This window comes from Salmo trutta, chromosome 13 (assembly GCF_901001165.1).
Source record: "Salmo trutta chromosome 13, fSalTru1.1, whole genome shotgun sequence".
Taxonomy (NCBI): Eukaryota; Metazoa; Chordata; class Actinopteri; order Salmoniformes; family Salmonidae; genus Salmo; species Salmo trutta.
The window spans coordinates 7,241,901-7,257,131 of NC_042969.1; the positions used below are offsets into that span (position 1 = coordinate 7,241,901).

At 42.3% G+C, this 15,231-nt stretch overlaps 1 long non-coding RNA gene across 1 annotated transcript; it reads right to left on the reverse strand.

Moving 5' to 3' along the window:
* Positions 1 to 2,546: 2,546 nt before the first annotated feature.
* LOC115204879 (uncharacterized) lies at positions 2,547 to 3,421 on the reverse strand. Its single transcript, XR_003880500.1, has 2 exons — positions 3,388 to 3,421; positions 2,547 to 2,957 (listed from the first exon to the last, which is right to left on the reverse strand). It is a non-coding gene; the product is annotated as an uncharacterized LOC115204879 (long non-coding RNA).
* Positions 3,422 to 15,231: the final 11,810 nt, after the last annotated feature.

Genomic DNA, 15,231 nt, shown 5'->3' on the forward strand with positions numbered 1-15,231 from the left:
AGAACTAGCATTCCCACCAAACACTTCCGGTGAATTTACTAAATTACTCACGATAAACGTTCACAAAAAACATAATTATTTTAAGAATTATAGATACAGAACTCCTTTATGCAATCGAGGTGTCCGATTTTAAAATAGCTTTTCGGTGAAAGCACATTTTGCAATATTCTGAGTAGATAGCACGCCATCACAGGCTAGCTATTTTGACACCCACCAAGTTTGACCCTCACCAAACTCCGATTTACTATTAGAAAAGTTTGATTACCTTTCCTGTTCTTCGTCAGAATGCACTCCCAGGACTTCTACTTCAATAACAAATGTTGGTTTGGTTCCAAATAATCCATAGTTATATCCAAATAGCGGCGTTTTGTTTGTGCGTTCAAGACACTATCCAAGGGTGACGAAGGGTTACGCGCCCGACGCGTTTCGTGACAAAAAATTTCTAAATATTCCATTACCGTACTTCGAAGCATGTCAACCGCTGTTTAAAATCAATTTTTATGCTATCTTTCTCGTAAAAAAGCGATAATATTCCGACCGGGAGTCGTTGTTTTCATTCAAAGACGAAAGAATAAAAACATGGGGTCGCCTCGTGCACGCACCTCCAGTCTCTGTTCTCTGATCGACCACTATCAACATGCGCTAATGTTTTTCAGCCAGGGCCTGCAAAGCCACCATTCAGCTTTTTGCCGCCTTCTGAGAGCCTATGGGAGCCGTAGGAAGTGTCACATAACAGCAGAGATCCCCTGTTTTGGATAGAGATGATCAAGAAGGCCAAGAAATGGTCAGACAGGGTACTTCCTGTACAGAATCTTCTCAGGTTTTGGCCTGCCAAATGAGTTCTGTTATACTCACAGACACCATTCAAACAGTTTTAGAAACTTTGGAGTGTTTTCTATCCAAAGTTAATAATTATATGCATATTCTAGTTTCTGGGCAGGAGTAATAATCAGATTAAATCGGGTACGTTTTTTATCCGGCCGTGAAAATACTGCCCCCTATCCATAACAGGTTAACACAGTGTCCAAAGAGGGGCCAGAAGTATACAGAATGATGTCTGCGTAGAGGTGGATCAGAGAATCACCAGCAAGAGCAACATCATTGATGTACACAGAGAAAAGAGAATCGAACCCTTTGGCACCCCCATAGAGACTGCCAGAGGTCCGGACAACAGGCCCTCCGATTTGACACACTGAACTCTGTCTGAGAAGTAGTTGGTGAACTATGCTAGGCAGTCATTTGAGAAACCAAGGCTGTTGAGTATGCCGATAAGAATGTGGTGTTTGACAGAGATGAAAGCCTTGGCCAGGTCAATGGATACAGCTGCACAGTATTGTATCTTATCGATGGCAGTTATGTTATCATTTAGGACCTTGAGCGTGGCTGAGGTGCACCCGTGATTGCATAGCGGAGAAGGTACGGTGGGATTCGAAATGGTCTGTGATCTGTTGGTTAACTTGGCTTTTGAAGACCTTAGAAAGGCAGAGGGGGATGACTGTGGCAGCTTTCCAATCTTTGGGGATCTCAGACGATACGAAAGAGAGTTTGAACAGGCTAACAATATGGGTTGCAACAATTTCGGCAGAATTTTTTTTAGAGAGATGCTCCAGATTGTCTAGCCCGGCTGATTTGTAGGGGTTCAGATTTTGCAGCTCTTTCAGAACATCAGCTATCTGGATTTGGGTGAAAGAGAAATGGGGGAGGTTGGGCAAGTTGCTGTGGGGGGGTACAGGGCTGTTGACCGAGGTAGGTGTAGCCAGGTGGAAAGCATGGCCAGCCGTGGAAAATTGCTTATTGAAATGTTCAATTATCATGGATATATCGGTGGTGACAGTGTTTCCTAGCCTCAGTGCAGTGGGCAGCTGGGAGGAAGTGCTCTTATTCTCCATGGACTTTACAGTGTCCCAGAACGTTTTGGAGTTTGTGCTACAGGATTCAAATCTCTGTTTGAAAAAGCTAGCCTTTGATTTCCTAACTGCTTGTTTATATTGGTTCCTAATTTCCCTGAAAAGTTGCATATCGCGGGGGCTATTCAATGCTAATGCAGTACGCCACAGGATGATTTTGTGCTGGTCAAGGGCAGTCAGGTCTGGTGTGACCCAAGGGCTATATCTGTTCCTGGTTGTAAATTTTTTAAATTGGGCATGCTTTAAAGAATAACCAGGCATCCTCTACTGTCGGAATGAGGTCAATATTCTTCCAGCATACCCGGGCCAGGTCGATATATTGCTAATTGTGTATTTCGACACAGCCCTCAAGCTTTGACTCCTTGATAATCAAGGAGATGTTTGTTTTAATCTGTTTAGTTGATCAAAGAGATCCTGCTGACGAAACCAGGAGGGGCAGCAATGCTGAAGGGGTATGAAGACACTGGGACAATCAAGAAGGCAGATGGTGAACATGCTTACATCACATAATGTATGACAGAGTTTGAGGAGTATGTTTATGATGTGAACTTTTAGGATTAGCTGTCCATCTTACATTGTTCTTTCATATCTGTTCTTATTCAGATTAAGGGGTAATGAATAATCCAATTCAAAGTTCAATTAAAATTACTGTACTATATTTTTACGCAAGGAACTTCAATTGTAAAATGGTACATTACACACATGACATGACACATGACACAGGCACATACAACACAGAAAAACATTCAGTGCAATAAATACATTAAAATCAGAATAGTAAGACACTCTTGAGGTAGAGGGTGTTGTTCACAAATATCCTTTAAAAAAGTCTATAATCCATAAGAGTCGACAATCCATAAGAGCAGACAAACTCGAAATCTTTGCCTGCAATGAGTCTTCACTTGGGTCCTTGTAGGGAACTTAAAACACTTGAACAAAATGTTGGTGATGAGTTAATTTGATGCGGGACAAAACTAATATCAGCAATTCTTGTTTAGAGAGTGGGACAGTGACATGTCTTCCTTCCTAGTCCTGTTATCAGGAAGCCTGCTGGAAGGAAGAAAATACAGAAGATCAGCACAGCTCAAGCCATTGATTGAACATCTGGTTGTATTTCACAAGGTATGTGGCAGATGTCAACTTCTTTGAGCTCAGTATGTGAATCAAATTCCAACAAAGAAGTGGAACAAGGTAATCATTTTGTATGCATGCACCCTTTATCCTAACACATGACAAAGATATCTTTTGAACTTTCTTTTTCAGGCCAGTTTTACAAGTTGTCCAAGGAGATGTTGGCCCATGCAGACACAATTGCATCACGCAGTTGCTGCAGATTGGACGGTGGTACAATAGTTGTCACAAAAAATGTCGTGGAGAGAAGAGGACCAAGGCGCAGCGGGATTGTGGACACTCATGTTTATTAACTAAAACACATAAAGCATCCACTTGAAAAACAAAAAAAACAATAAACAGTACTCACGACTCACAACAGTGTAGCAGGCTCAATAACGCAGTGCTCACAAACAATCTCCCACAAAAGACAAACACACCCTACTATATGGGAGTCTCAATCAAAGGCAAATAGACAACACCTGCCTTCAATTGAGAGTCCCAACCCCAATTAACCAAACATAGACATACAACCAGCTAGATCAACATAGAAATACATAAACAAGGAACAGTGCCCAAAAACCCCGGAATACATAAATCAAATCCCCTACAACAAACACACCACCCCAAACCACATACAACAAATACCCTCTGCCACGTCCTGACCAAACTACAATAACAATTAACCCTTATACTGGCCAGGACGTGACAATAATGCTGAGAACAGCCCATTCGATCTCATCCCAAAGATGCTGTAGTCTAATGGGTTGAGGTCTGGGAACTGCGCAAGCCACTCAACTAAACTGAACTCGCTTTCATGTTCCAGGCAATGTTTTTCCACTCTTCAGTTGTCCAGTGTTGGTGATCGCGTGCCCACTGGAACCACTTCTTCTTGTTTTTAGCTTATAGGAGTGGAACCCGGTGTGGTCATCTGCTGCAATAGCCCATCTGTGACAAGGATTTGTCTGTGGCCCGCCTGTTAGCTTGCACAATTCCAAAAAAAATTCAGCCTATGTGTTGGGATAATTGCATTCTTTGCTCTACAACCTGTTAATTAATTCATATACCTTGCGACCGTGATATATAGGCCTGAAGACCAAGACAATAAGAAGACACAGTGGCAGAATAAATTCAACCACTTCTTTGTTTTAGCACAAAACCGGATGGGGATGGGATGAGATGGGATGAGATGGAATGGGCTGTTCTCTGTTCAATGAAGTCAACAAAGCATATTGCATGTATAATAACAGACAGTTAATGACCTACAGCATGGTCAAGAAAGTTAATGTTTCCACCATTTTCAGACCGCTAAACAACTATTGATTGAGAACCACAGAGAGTTACTGCAAGTTATTCCGGCACCATTTCAACTTCAACACCATGAAATCACCTTGGCACATTTTTTTATGCTTCTTTGTCAAGGGAGGCCAGATGCCTTCTGGCGGCAACAATGTCATACTCGTTTGGACCAGACAGCATCAGATAGATGGCCTACACGTAGAGAGACAAAGGGGCGCTGTTTCGTTTGCTCGGATGATTTCTCCTGTGAGATACATTCAGCCTCTTTGAATTGAAGGAAAATTATGAAACGCAGACAGACAAAAGACAAATAATTGTGTGTTTTTAAAATAAATTATTGATAATTTTTGGGGGGAAGCCTGGCTTCCCTTTGCATCCATGAATGCACGCCACTGTGCAGCTGGCACATTGATTCGGCACCTTAAGCTTTGCATGGCTTGTATCCTGGAATTATTTTGTTTGATATGTGCTCAAGATGGATGTTCATTGCAATTCAAAGGTTTTGCACATTTTAGAAAGCACTTGATAAAAAACTATGAGAATGATATTCAGCATCATCAAGTAATGATGGCAACACGCCCACAACTCAACAATCTGAGAATGTGATTGAAGAGACCTCGCAAGAGAGTGACTCTGATTCAGACCTAGATTTGTCAATCAACCTGCAATGTCTCATATCTCAAAAGACCAGTCTAAAGAAATGTGTGCATCTATTATTGCTAAGTTACAGTGCAGTGGTGTTGCTAAGAATGTTGCACTGTCTATTGTTGAAAGCACGGAAGAGTATGTGAATGAAAATCACGCAAGTCTCAGGGAACAAGTATTGAGTGTGGTCCCTTTAACAATCCCAGTAGAAGCTCAGTAGAATAAGCTCAGTAGAATAAGTATTTAACAATGTTAATGGGATTTGAGCCATAATAAGTTTTAAAGTGGTCAGTGATTTCTAGTCTATGCCTATAGGCAGCAGCCTCTAATGGGCTAGTGATGGCTGTTTAATAGTCTGATGGTCTTGAGATAGAAGCTGTTTTTCAGTCTCTCGGTCCCAGCTTTGATGCACCTGTACTGACATCGCCTTCTGGATGATAACGCGGTGAACAAGCAGTGGCTCGGGTGGTTGATGTCCTTGATGATCTTTTTGGCCTTCCTGTGACATCGGGTGCAGTAAGTGTCCTGGAGGGCGGGTAGTTTGCCCCCGATAATGCGTTGGGCAGACCGCACCACGCTCTGGAGAACCTTACGGTTACAGGCGGTGCAATTGCTGTATCAGGCGGTGATACAGCCCGACAGGATGTTTTCAATTGTGCACCTGTAAAAATGTGTGAGTTTTTTACAGTGAGGGAAAAAAGTATTTGATACCCCGCTGAACTTGACAAATTGTTATGATTATGATCATTTTCTGGTAAAAAAGCATTAGATTGCACCCCTTATTATCATTTGCTCCATTGCTAGGTGGCCAAGTATATCACATCACTAGTTAACACAGCTAGTTATAAACTCTGTCTATTTCTACATTTTCTTTTATTCAAATCTGATTTTAAGCCTAACCTTAACCAGGCTGCTAGCCTTAGCCTAACCCTAACCTTAAATCTAGACCAAAAAGCTAATTTATTTTTGTTTTCATTTATGCTTTGACTGCATGCTGACAGTGCGTTCAGAAAAGGGAAAGGTGTCACGACTGCCGAGGTTAGTTCCTCTCCCTGTTCGGGTGGCGCTCGGTGGTCGTCGTCACCGGCCTACTATCCCCTTTTCGTTTTTCTGTTAGTTATGTCTTTATTAGTTGCACCTGTGTTCTGTTAGTTAATTAGTGTTATTATTTAAGCCCGCCTCTCCACCCTGTTCTGGGTGCGGGCTTGTTACGTGTTTTCACTGTGTTCGTGGTGTGTATCGTGTTGGACTTTGGATTTGTTATGCCCTGTTGTGTTTGGGCATTTTTCCTCTTTTGTGGTACTTATTATATATATATATATATATATATATATATATGTGTTGTACCAAACATTTTTCTGCCTCCTGCACCTGACTCCACACCCACAACGTCCAAGCGTTACAAAAGGGGGAAACTTAGTCAGTTGTACAACTGAATGTGTTCAACTGAAATGTGTCTTCTGCATTTAACCCAACCCCTCTGAATCAGAGAGGTGCGGGAGGCTGCCTCACCCGGGGAACAGTGGGTTAACTGCCTTGCTCAGGGGCAGTACACCAGCAGACTTAATTTGACAAGGTTGCCGTGAAGCAATTGTAATGACAGTCCACCACAACATAGCCGAGAGTCTCCTGATGAGCAATATGAATAACTTTTTGTATAAATTAGAGATTAATCTATTGTGTGCATTGTCGTGACTTTACTTTCATTAATCTGATGACTGTTATTGATCTAATCAACTAACTATGTTTAATTGTTACCCAATTTAAATTAATCATGTAACAATTAACTCATTAGGATTTGGGGCTAAGAGAGCAGTTCTTTAAAGAGTTACCATCTTCCAAATTAAACTCTAAAGGTCTTTACCTATCACATCCATAAACAGTCAACTTATTAATCATAACCTCATCATATTATCATTCTGAACAGTCGTAAACCTCCTGCATCTGCAAAAATCCTTACTTATGAATCAGTACTACACAAATTGCTTGAATTATTATTTACTAGCTAACTAAATAGCAACACAGGATAAACATACACACACAAAATCATGAATGTATTTACGTCTAAATGCCTTGGTTCGCCGTATTATCTATCGGAACAGGCCTTCTTGGAAAGGTTGTTGGGCCTTTTTGCAGCATGCTTGTAAGGATCTGATTGTCCAAAAGTGGTCCCCACCCGTCTCCTACTGTTGCTCTCCTCTGCCGTCGCCCGGCATCCCGTTGTGTAGTCCTGAACAGACCTACAGAGCTAACTTCCAATCGCTTTGGAAGATGCTTATTTGAAGATAGGCCAGCCAGCCGTGTCGATGGTTCTTATTGGTGATGAGAGAAGTAGAATAGGATGGTTTGAAGAGAGCAGTACAATGGTCCCACTTAAATTCACTTTTCTAGATACTTTACTTAGGACAGGTAATCAGACGTACCAGTGATTGTCCTCGAGGTGACTTCATCATCTCTACCTCATGTTGAGATTTCAGAGTTCAAACCACTTTGGACGTGACCTGCAGATACACACCTCGCTGGTCTAATATGTTAATTCTTAACCCACCATTTTATACAGTTCATTCAAAAGGGGCGGTTCGTGAGGCTCACATGCTCTCTGACCTCACTTAAGCGGTGGTGACTACTCGTACAAAGTTATAGAAAACATTTCCTCTTATAGTTTCTAACATCACATCACTCTCTTAACAAAAACACTTTCATAATGTTTTATATCTCATACACAACATAGAGGATGGAGACTTCATACATGTAGTGTGTATATATACTTTTCAAGTAAAGTATAAAGTATTTACTTTATAACATTTTAATGAAGTCACAAAATAACAACCGAAATGACATTATTATACTTTTGATCATCTCTGACCATTCCTCACGTTCTATGTTAGAAATATTGTTCCAGTATTTGCTTCAGAACGTGTTAGAGTTTCCACAGGAAAACGTCTGTGAAACAAAGGCACATTCATGTGTGAATTTGGAGAGGGAGATAACTGAAGGTTCTAATCCTTGATTTACAACCGGGTGAGAACTGTCAACACCCCACCAGCTCCTTTCTCCCCCCTTCTGTGGGTGAGAGAGGGTCTGGTTGAAGTCATCCATTTCCAAGCTGATCTGACTTATTTGGATCCTCGCAGGACAGTCATGACAGTCCCCCTCTGGTGGGTTCAATCTTGGAAGGATTCTGCAAGTTGCAACTTGCCACAATAATGACCACCGGATGTCATGGTTTGTGGATCATCATGACAGTCCCCGTCTGGTGGTTTAACCTTGTAGGATTTCTGTAAGTTGCAGACTCCCACAAGAATGGCCACGGGATATCCTGGTTGTGGATCATTGATCCAGACACGTCGTTCGGTTGTACAGGCTGGTGGATCTAGGAAGTAACTTAGATGTTAATAACGCATAACACTCACGAAATACATCATTACATTTCTTCCCCAAATGAGTGCCGTTGCGGCACTAACTGGTGGTCGTATTGGGAACTTGTTTGTGGCACTATCACTTCCTAAGAGTCAAAGGACATTTTGGATAAATTACGCTATCATGGCATTTTGTCTAATGTCATATCTAGGGCGATCCGACTTATTTTTTATTTAATTTTTAATTTCACCTTTATTTAACCAGGTAGGCTAGTTGAGAACAAGTTCTAATTTACAACTGCGACCTGGACAAGATAAAGCAAAGTAGTTTGACACAGACATCACCACAGAGTTACACATGGAGTAAACAATAAACAAGCCAATTACACAATAAACAAGTCAATGACACAGTAGAAAAAAAAGAAAGTCTATATACAGTGTGTGCAAAAGGCATGAGGAGGTAGGCAATAAATAGGCCAAAGGAGCGAATAATAACAATTTAGCAAATTAACACTGGAGTGATAAATGAGCATATGATGATGTGCAAGTAGAAATACTGGTGTGCAAAAGAGCAGAAAAGTAAATAAAATAAAAACAGTATGGGGATGAGGTAGGTAGATTGGGTGGGCAATTTACAGATGGACTATGTACAGCTACAGCGATCGGTTAGCTGCTCAGAAAGCTGATGTTTAAAGTTGGTGAGGGAAATAAAAGTCTCCAACTTCAGCAATTTTTGCAATTCGTTCCAGTCACTGGCAGCAGAGATCTGGAAGGAAAGGCGGCCAAATGAGGTGTTGGCTTTGGGGATGATCAGTGAGATATACCTGCTGGAACATGTGCTATGGGTGAGTGTTGTTATCGTGACCAGTGAACTGAGATAAGGCAGAGCTTTACCTAGCATAGACTTATTGATGACCTGGAGCCAGTGGGTCTGGCGAAAATTATGTAGCGAAGGCCAGCCGACTAGAGCATACAGGTCGCAGTGGTGGGTGGTATAAGGTGATTTGGTAACAAAATGGATGGCACTGTGATAGACTGCATCCAGTTTGCTGAGTAGAGTATTGGAAGCTATTTTGTAGATGACATCGCCAAAGTCGAGGATCGGTAGGATAGTCAGTTTTATTAGGGTAAGTTTGGCGGCGTGAGTGAAGGAGGCTTTGTTGCGAAATAGAAAGTCTATTCTAGATTTGATTTTGGATTGGAGAAATGAGTCTGGAAGGAGAGTTTACAGTCTAACCAGACACCAAGGTATTTATAGTTGTCCACATATTCTAGGTTGGAACCGTCCAGGGTGGTGATGCTAGTCGGGTGGGCGGGTGCGGGCAGCGAATGGTTGAAAAGCATGCATTTGGTTTTACTAGTGTTTAAGAGCAGTTGAAGGCCACGGAAGGAGTGTGTATGGCATTGAAGATCGTTTGGAGGTTAGTTAGCAGTGTCCAAGTAAGGGCCAGAAGTAGACAGAATGGTGTCGTCTGCGTAGAGGTGGATCAGGGAATCGCCCGCAGCAAAAGCGACATCATTGATATATACAGAGAAAAGAGTCAGCCCGAGAATTGAACCCTGTCGTACCCCCATAGAGACTGCCAGAGGTCCGGACAACATGCCCTCCAAATTTGACACACTGAACTCTGTCTGCAAAGTAGTTGGTGAACCAGGCGAGGCAGTCATTAGAAAAACCAAGGCTATTGAGTCTGCAGATAAGAAGACAGTGATTGACAGAGTCAAAAGCCTTGGCCAGGTCAATGAAGACGGCTGCACAGTACTGTCTTTTATCGATGGCGGTTATGATATCGTTTAGTACCTTGAGCGTGGCTGAGGTGCACCTGTGACCGGCTCGGAAACCGGATTGCACAGCGGAGAAGGTACGTTGGGATTCGAAATGGTCAGTGATCTGTTTATTAACTTGGCTTTCGAAGACTTTAGATTGGCAGGGCAGGATGGATATAGGTCTGTAACAGTTTGGGTCTAGGGTGTCACCACCTTTGAAGAAGGGGATGACCGTGGCAGCTTTCAAATCTTTAAGGATCTCGGACGATACAAAAGAGAGGTTGAACAGGCTGGTAATAGGGGTTGCAACGATGGCGGTGGATAGTTTTAGAAAGAGAGGGTCCAGATTGTCTAGCCCAGTTGATTTGTACGGGTCCAGGTTTTGCAGCTCTTTCAGAACATCTGCTATCGGGATTCGGGTGAAGGAGAAGCTGGGGAGGCTTGGGCGAGTAGCTGCGGGGGGGGGGGGGGGGGGGGGGGGGGAATCAGAGCTGTTGGCCGGGGTTGGAGTAGCCAGGAGGAAGGCATGGCCAGCCGTTGAGAAATGCTTATTGAAATTTTCGATTATCAGTGCAGTGGGCAGCTGGGAGGAGGTGCTCTTATTCTCCATGGACTTTACAGTGTCCCAAAACTGTTTGGAGTTAGAGCTACAGGATGCAAATTTCTGCTTTTTCTAGCCAAATTTCAGCTTTTTTTTAAGCCTTTGCGTTCCTGATTGACTGCGTGTATTGGTTCCTGACTTCCTTGAACAGTTGCATATCGCGGGGACTATTTGATGCTATTGCAGTCCGCCACAGGATGTTTTTGTGCTGGTCAAGGGCAGTCAGGTCTGGAGTGAACCAAGGGCTATATCTGTTCTTAGTTCTGCATTTTTTAAACGGGGCATGCTTATTTAAGATGGCGAGGAAATTAATTTTAAAGAATGACCAGGCATCCTCGACTGACGGGATGAGGTCAATATCCTTCCAGGATACCCGGGCCAGGTCGATTAGAAAGGCCTGCTCGCAGAAGTGTTTTAGGGAGCGTTTGACAGTGATGAGGGGTGGTCGTTTGACCGCGGACCCATAGCGGATTCAGGCAATGAGGCAGTGATCGCTGAGATCCTGATTGAAAACAGCGGAGGTGTATTTGGAGGGCAAGTTGGTCAGGATAACGTCTATGAGGGTGCCAATGTTTATGGATTTAGGGTTATACCTGGTGGGTTCCTTGATGATTTTTGTGAGATTGAGGGCATCTAGCTTAGATTGTAGGACTGCAGGGGTGTTAAGCATATCCCAGTTTAGGTCACCTAACAGTACGAATGGGGGGCGATAAATTCACAAATGGTGTCCAGGGCACAGCTGGGAGCGGAGGGGTGTCGATAGCAGGCGGCAACAGTGAGAGACTTATTTGGAGAGATTCATTTTTAAAATTAGAAGTTCAAACTGTTTGGGTATAGACCTGGAATGTATGACAGAACTTTGCAGGCTATCTCTACAGTAGATTGCAACTCCTCCCCCTTTGGCAGTTCTATCTTGACGGAAAATGTTGTAGTTGGGTATGGAAATCTCAGAATTTTTGGTGACCTTCCTAAGCCAGGACTCAGACACGGCAAGGACATCAAGGTTGGCGGAGTGTGCTAAAGCAGTGAGTAAAACAAACTTCGGGAGGAGGCTTCTGATGTTGACATGCATGAAACCAAGGCTTTTTCGATCACAGAAGTCAACAAATGAGGGTGCCTGGGGACAAGCAGGGCCTGGGTTTATCTCTCTACATCACCCGAGGAACAGAGGAGGAGTAGGTTAAGGGTACGGCTAAAGGCTATCAAAACAGGTCTCCAAGAGCGTTGGAGACAAAGAATAAAAGGAGCAGATTTCTGGGCGTGGTAGAATAGATTCAGGGCATAATGTGCACTTAGTGGTTTGTTGCTTAGGGCACTATCCTAAATTGATAACTACATTATAAGTATATAGCTGTAAGGCACTAGCTTCGGACAGTCTACAGGGATGACCTTTGGACCGCCAGGGAGAAACTGGTGAGTAATGTAGCTGGGGGTGTCAGGGTCTATTTTCACTTTACCAAGACTGGTATTTTGCTTGAACCCTTAAGTGATCCTTGTATAAATCCTCATTAAATGTTCCGTTGTGCATGTGTGTTTATGCTTGCACAAGCGCACATGCCAAGGGCAAGAAAACCAAGTATCCTGGTAGGCTGCAACCTGGACAGAATGAGTCATCAGAATATTTCCATGTCAACGACCATGTGTCAGTAGAATCGGTGCCGACCTCAAGCCATATGCCTAGGGGACCTGTAGTGGTTTTATTACAAGTCAAAGTATCTTACACTATTGTAGTGGCGATAGGTATGAAGGAGACTATTTCATAACTATATCATCCACAGAGGAGCTAACCTCACGACGGAAGTACTCTATAAGCACTGAACCAGTCGTACGCGGTGTGATCATAGTTCATGACTTCTAATAACTTTCCTCCTGAATGGAGGGTTCTATTTATTAGCAGAAGAGTGCTTTGGAGATTCCCTTCCATGTGTTGCAATCTGAGTGGCTACTCCCTCCTCTGTCGTTGTTATGAAAGGCACTTCAAATTGTTAGGTCTTTACCTTCTTACTGACTGTGGCTGGACTGACTGTTGCTGGCATTGGTACTGTTTCCAAGGGGACCAGCTATCCTACCGATTTATTTCGTAATGTTATCCTACAGGAAGACATGATTAGAGCATTATATTAGTTGTACTGTAGTTGAGACTACGCATGGCAATAAATTATTATTGTTACCATTTTTTTGGTAGCTGGAAAGTCCACTGGAATTCTTTTATGACCAGTGTGGGACACTTCAGTGATATCTCAAATGTATTCTATGGTTATCGCGCCTCTCTTTCTTGTCGGGAAATTTACAACTTGTTCCTGATGAGGCGGCCTCGTACAGTGTTGCACGTAGTCCTGACTTCCCCCCCACTGTCCTCGATGAGGCTCATAATGGGTCTGAGCTTGTATTCCCCCTTTGTGTCTCGCCCCCCCCCTTCCACCAGCAGTTGGTGTTGATGTCCGATTGTTATTATTGCCCATTATTGTTTTTATATAAAAAAATAAGTTATGAGTTGTTGCAAGCTGCAAAAACGCGTTAAATATATTTATAGACGTTAATGAATCAGCAATACTGGATCAGTTATGTGGGAGTTGGACGTCAATGAATTTGCAAAAGCGAATTTAATTGATTAAGCAATGTTATAGGCAATCTGGGAATTAAACTTTAATTAACCTGAAAGTGTTGCTGTATCTAGGTTAAGATTGACAAGTTTAAAATGTCTCATTGGTTGGAACAAATACATTTTGTCCTTATCTGAGTGATCAACCTGATACAAAAATTTGTTTGCTGATATAGCTTCCTTGTTAAATCGAATGAGACAACGAGATTCGTTGGAAATTATAAAGTGTAACCAGTTGTTACAGAGGTGAGAAGACGTTTGCCCTCACATTGGATTTTATTGAATTTTTTCTAAATAAATTACTGCCGATTCTTCACCACAAAGAGTCACTTAGTCACTTAGTCACAAGAGATTCCAGCAAAGGCTGGACTTCCGTCGCCCAAGGCGGGATTTCCGCTGTAAACAAAGGAGAATGGCTTCTCTCTCTTTATTAGCTTAGCCTCTAATGCAAAGCTAGCTGTTCTTGCACAAGAATGTTCATTTCAAGCACAAACAAGGTCTCCTTCAATTCGGGAATGGGGTTTATGAACGACTTCACATGTTTCAGGTTCAACCTTGCAATGTTAATGGAACACTAGTTAACAAAGAAATACTCGCCGTGTCTGTTACTCATGCTCCTGAAGCGCGATAAACAGAGAGATAATACTTTGCTTCAGCAAAACAAATATATCATCTCAAATTTCCTTAATCGGTTGGCCCTTATGTGCTAGCTCTAGAAATTAATACTCGCCGAGTCTACTCGCTCCTGAAGTGCGAGAGACAGAGATAATACTTTGCTCTGGCCAAACGAATATATTTTCTCAAATTTCCTTAAATCGGCTGGCCCTAAATGTCCTAGCTCTGGAAACGTAATAATTGGTGAGTCTACTCACTCTGACCCTTTGTCAGGTATACAACAACACCGGAGGCAATCTTTCACTGCCATCTGGGTCGAAATGAAACAAACACAAACTCTCAACGATGATCCTGCCTACAGCTCTATTCTTGTATAATGTAATCTTGCCACAACATTCATATAGACTGAATTCAGCAGTAAAGCCTAATTTTGTCTTAGTTTCCTGGCATGGGGCTTCAATATGTTGTAACTTTACTTTCATTAATCTGATGACTGTTATTTATCAAATCAACTAAGTATGTTTAATTGTTACCCAATTCTATTAATCATGTAACAATTAACTAATTAGCATTTGGGGCACCATGAGAGTGGTTCTTTAAAAACCTGTAAGTGGAACATATAAAATTGCTCTTTACAGTTAGTAGTATAGCTAGAATTTCAGCAGCACATTACAGAGAACATTCAAAAAAAATGCCAAGGGACAGAGAAAAGTTGACAACATCCCAAACCTCAGCATGGTTCAGAACTATATACCCCATTCATGTCAGCAAGGTTAAAGTATGATATTACTCAATAAATCCCATCGAATATTCTTCAGGTGAAATTAAATGCATTAGTTTACAATGACCCCTGTAAATCATAGTTGCACAATCTCGCCTTTCAGGTGCCCATATGTTATTAATGGCATCCTTCAAGGTGTTCCATTGTAATACATAACTGGGAAACTGATTTACAGCATCTACAAATGGCTGACTATTTTCCGTTTCCAAGGCAGCACGGAGGTGGCCTTATGTGGTCTGTCTTCCTTGTCCGATGGTTTATGTAACCAGAGTTTTTGAAATGTCACTCTGAGGATTTAGCCAGGCTGAGCCTTTGTAATCCTCAGCACAGATACTTATACAAATCCTGGATTTAATTAGATTTCCCCATTTAGTAATTTGCTGTCTGAAGCCTAATTCCAGCATAATGCTCACAGTGAGAGTGTCTGTATCCCTGGCAGCCGCAAGGACTGGGCACCATGTTCTACTTCAGTGTCTAGTTATCCAACGAGTTCCATTTCACTTTGCAGGCTCTTTAGGTTTCATTCTACTGAAAATACAGTACAA